The following is a 5,787-nucleotide window of genomic DNA, read 5'->3' on the forward strand; positions in this document are numbered from 1 at the left end:
GTAATCGAACAAATTTGACAGTTTGTGACGTAATGACTGCGATACTAGTGCCATTCTCGCCGGCATAGATAAATTTGTGCTTCTGAGCCCTCGGTTTTTAAAAGACTGATTTATTTAACCGTTGTCAAAATACTAATCACATTTGTGATCGGCTAAGCTTACATAACCAAGCACAACGCTTGAAATAAGATTTGACAAGGAATTAACTATATGCTCTATTAACTGTCTTTCAAAAACCCAGGGTTAAAATATTTTCATTTCAAATTTAAGACTGTCATTTCGACAACTACTAAATTATAGTACCATATTTACTCTTCATCACGTAAATATAATTTTGGCTGTTCTCAAAATGACTATTCTACTTCATTTAGCTTGACCAAGAATTAAACGCAAAAGCAATAATACTTAAAATGTTTATATGAGAATTAAGAACACAGGGCTTAAACATAATGTGTTCAGACGATATTGTCCAAAGCGTGGCTCAAACCGTAGAATAGTGATGTGACGACTAATCGATAAAAAAATCGACTATTCGTTGGCAATTCGACTAATCCGTCATTGTAATCGAATCGTAGGGGACGACGTAATGTGATAATAAAATAGATTATTAGCTCTAAGATTAGAACGAACATCGCTAGTAAGGCCTTGTTTAGGCAAAGTGTTGGCTATGTTGATTCTGTCTCTGCGTTAGAGGGAGACAGGTATAACGACGCGTTTATTTACAGACTTTGTATATACTTATATGTTAATATGAACGCACATTTAGAACGATAATAAATAGACGAAGGAACTTGGATTTATGAATTTATTTTTTAAATAATTTTGACTGAATGACTGCTGTATCAATCGGCTAACAATTAAACAATTAATTTTCTTGATATTGTAAATATTTATTATACATTATATATGAGCATAGTACGAACTATGTACTTGGATATTTGTTGATCAAGTATCGTATATAAATAATACTTGACACAACAATAATATATGAACAACCCACAGATATCACTTGCTTTAAATATAGGCCAAGCCATAATTTTTTTCCTGAAGAAAATATAGAAATAGTCAAATGTAAGTGTTATATTTTACTACCGCTATAGATCGCACAAATAACCAGATTAAAAACGGCCTAGAACGTAGATATAATGTTCATTGTACGAATTGTAGGAAAATACGGTATAAGTCGTCACGTTTACGTGATATTATGTAAATTCTAGTCAATAACTATACTTCTAACATTTCTTTTCTATTATATGTATTGTGAAATCTAATCTGCAGCTTCAGATAAATTATTGGGATTTATAATGGCGCTACTTTAATATAGTTTGACCTGTAATGAATAGGCATGGTGACAAGATTCGAAAGCCTTTGCTTTTCTAAAAAAAAAAATAGAAAAAAAGTAAAATGACTAAAGTTTAGTGTAGGCTAATGGGGGGACAAAATGTACTCTATTTCTTCGTCTGCTATTTCAAGTAAACGCGAGTTTTTGATTAAATACGTAACAAAAATACAAGTCTAAAATTTTTTACTATGATTAATATAAAACTCGTCATTATGCCTATTCAGTAGCCTACTATGACCTTTTCAAGTAAGCCTGTTTGTGGGAGCGAGACAGCGCTATACGGTGAAAAAGAGCGTCTCGCTTTCACAAAGCCTTCAAAAGGTGGTAGGTTTCCAGATAAAAGAACACGCTAACCTTCCATTTACCTGTTTCTAACGCTTTATTAAAGTGTATTTTAGAACAACACAAACATAAAAATTGTATATTTCTAGCTCCATCTGGTACTACCTCTAAAGGAATTATCTCTCATATCGTTTCTTTTTCTAATATAATTAAATGTTGGCACTGATTCCTTATACGAAATCTATATTAAACCATTGCTATCTCTTTTTAATATATCAAGTTAGAAAAGGATGTCAGCACTTACAAAAAAAAAATCAAAGCTTCTCGTGTTGCTTTTCAGTGCGTTTAAGTTGAAAATAAATAACGGCTACAAATGTTCTTTGTCCTTATCTAATTAAGTAAGTGTGAAGATATAGATGGTTTAACATTAAGAACGTTTTAAACAGAATCAGAGTCAACATTAGCATCGAAAAAACAACTTTAATAAAGTTAATTTTATTTTTATTATATGTATAATCGAAAATGTTTCCACGGGGGGAAAAAATCGGGGTAAAAACACAATAATTTGAAAAAAAACACGACGATTTTCATTACTTTACATGTCTTTACTATTGTTCTAACCATTACTTAGAAAGGCAGATTGATGAGAAATAGCTAACCATCAGACGTGCTACACTCACCCATAACCGTATAAATACCTCCCAATAAGGCAAAAATACTTTTGTCCATATTAACTTTATTAAAGTTGTTTAAAAACGATGTACGTATTTAAATATAATATGAACGTCAAATTATAATTACTTAGTCGATATTATAAAGTTAACAATATATTGTAAAACATTACATTATTATGTAAATTATTTTTTGTAATCACCAAAAAACATATATTTTTTATTGAGACAAATATATTTATTTTTCTATAATATCACATATTTTCTTAAGTAACGCCATGATATTGTACTTATACGTCGTACCTGGTCTGTGTACAATCAAAAGCAATAGTTTAAAATGATATTATAATTGTAAATTGCAATGGTAAGAGAAAACGCACACAGCTGTTATGACATGCGTTGAGTTTATTTGCTCGCCACTGTATCCGTTTTTGAATGTATCAAGTCTATTGTAAAGCTTCGTTTAAGGTACCGAAGCGCTTACTATGATCTCTTGAAGTAAAAATGTCGCTTTTGTGGGAGGGAGACAGCGTTATGTGCTCTGTAGCACCCCGTCTCGTTTCCACAATTAGTACTGCTCTAAGAGCTTATTGTACAGCTACTGAATACAGGAACACAATTTTATTTGAACAACTAATGTATAAAAAGAATGAAATTTCTAAAGTTAAGTTGTATTCCAGTATTCCAATTAACATATATTATTTGATTTATCAGCAACGGATTAATCACATTGTGCCAAATGATATTCGACCATATAACTGCATTGTTACGGAAGTGTTTTGGTTGACATGCCATGTTCTTTTCACACGATATTTTGTGTAGGTATAAATTGTGTAATTAAAGATTTATGGCGTTTATACGCGAAGCGACTCAAGAGTGTTGCCTCACGTACGGAAGGCTTGACATGCATATCTTTTGTTTTGTGTTCATATTTGAATTCGTGTTCTATATAAGATTCGGATTAGTTAGAATGTCTAAGAGCTAGTTGTTAGAGAGAAAAATAAAATTATATATACAAAAATGTCGCATTTAAAAGCAAATGTGTAGTTTTTTGCAAGACAAGTTTATAAATTCGTAGCATGTTCATAGTATGGACTACTTACTTTCTCCTATGACAAATAAATTACAGTGATGTAGGAACCTAAGCGGCAAGAATATTCTAATTAACGTACTTTACAATGCCTTACTTAACAAAACATATTTTATTGTACTAGACAATACAATTAATAGACATGAAAGAAAAATATAGACATAAAAACGTATGACTTAGGCAGCTTACACATAAACTTAAATAATTTTTTGAATATCTTTATAGCTGATCATTAAAAAAAAAAACAAAAGCCCTTACCGGTTATGAAGTTACGTTTGTAGGTATGTAATATGCTTAGCGACACAAAATACTATTTAAAAATGGTCCTCAGTACAGCGCCATCTATTTAACAGAATTGATATTAAACTGCGCATCCAAGCAACGATCGGTTGCCGCTATAGATATTATATTATTTGTAAAGGAGTTCAAAATCCAAATGCTGAGACGTCGCTAAAATTAAAGTTGCCATTGCCATCGTGCTGTCTCTATCATTATCAAGAGGAAACTAGAGACGGATAGACTTTGACGAACCGTTCGACGAGCCTGTTCAAGTTATAAGACTATTTATTTAAGAGAAAGAGAGCCTACCGGCTAGCAAAAGTAATTTTATTTGCAGTTTTGGAAGTGTATACTACACAGCGTAGAGCGACATCTGTCGTCAACAACTGTTATAACATTACTTGAAGACGTTGAGGTTATAAATTTATAGGTTATTTTTTAAATGCAAGCTTTCTTATATTGATTATGTTGCAAGCAATGTCGCATGCTAATGCTAGTCACAAATACATTGTGATTGATTTGGGTGTATCATCAACGACCCATTTGTGTATATTATTGTAAATAAGATTATTTATCTGAGTTTAATGAATAATATAGTGATATTTTTGTCAAGACAATTCGACAAATAAAATGTTATATTGATCGTTACTTGTTTTATTTTCTTCCTGAGTCTTGCCCAGAGTGTCTAAAACCAAGTCTTTGCATAATGTAATTATGGTTGTTGGAGCGAGACAGCGCTATATACGGCATAGAGCGTTATCTTTCTTGTACAGCCGCCACACTTCACTCATATTACTTTAAGATGATGTAGTAGGCCCCCTTACCTTATAAAGCGATTAAAATCGAAAATTGCATCTCTCAATGAAATGGTCCAAATAATATTAATGAAGTTTCACATAATAAATAACACAAAATAAACCTTTGGGTCACAGCGCTTGCTTACATAACAAATCAAAGTTTTTGTTTAATTAGTCTTTGATGACAGGTGGGAATAAACACAATGACGGTATAAACCACGACAAATCGACAATGACATCCGTGTGAAGATCGCTTCAGGTATAAAAATAGTGAAAGATTGTTTCGTATAATGTCGTAAGTACGTAATACTACCAGCTCTTGAATTAAGACCTTGTGGAAGGAAGATGGCGCGTAATTCTGCATAGAGCGGCCTCTCTCTTGCACGAAAGCTTAAGATTAGGTGTTTTTTTTAAGAGGAAAAAAGTCCTAAGATAACCTGAGCGCTGGCTTTGGCAAAGGAGATGCTTAGTATGGTAAAGTAAAAACTACACTATCAAGTAGGCATACCAACTTAAAAGAGAGCGAAAAGTTTTTTTGTTTAAAAGGTATTCATTACATACGTACATATGTACAAATATGTATTGGCCAAACATTCATTCATCGTCTCATTGGACAATATTTAATAAGATTCGTGTGCGACAAATACCTACATATCCGTGCGAAACCCCGAACCAAAAATTCAATTAATTGTTGTGGGAGTCGATTTCTTACCGTTCCGCGTTCTTACGTAGGTACTCCTTCAGGTAAATTAAGTTTTGAGAAGCGATACGTAGAATCTAGGGTAACACTTGAAAACTCATCGAAGCGTCTCTATGACACAACGAGCGAGGATTTAACGAAGACGAAGTATGCGAAAACAATGATAACTTACAAAATTTCATTGCGTAGGTACAGTCAAAAGAAGAGAATCTCAAACGTATCATGATGAAACGATGCTTTGCAGAGCTACCGGGGCATTGTCAACAGCACCCGCTCGTTATTAGTTCAACAAAAACATCGGATGTAGTCGTAATGGGATTAAATGGAAATAACAAGACAAGTGTTACCTAACTGTAGCGACGGAGGGGTTAATAGTGTTGTGCGCGTTGCACATGTTTTACGCGATTCTGCGGAGTTTTTGTTGCATTTATTTCATTTGCTTGCCTATGCATAATTATTTTTTTTGCGTCCTCTTTTTTCTATTTTTACGTGATTTAAAAATGAATTAGATGCTAATTAGATTTATATATTAGGAATTTATTATTATAGGAATTGTTTGCCAGTTTAAATCGATAATTCCGTCAAACTTATAAAATATTATGGTCTTTATAGAACTCTACATATCC

This window comes from Trichoplusia ni, chromosome 2, assembly GCF_003590095.1.
Source record: "Trichoplusia ni isolate ovarian cell line Hi5 chromosome 2, tn1, whole genome shotgun sequence".
Taxonomy (NCBI): Eukaryota; Metazoa; Arthropoda; class Insecta; order Lepidoptera; family Noctuidae; genus Trichoplusia; species Trichoplusia ni.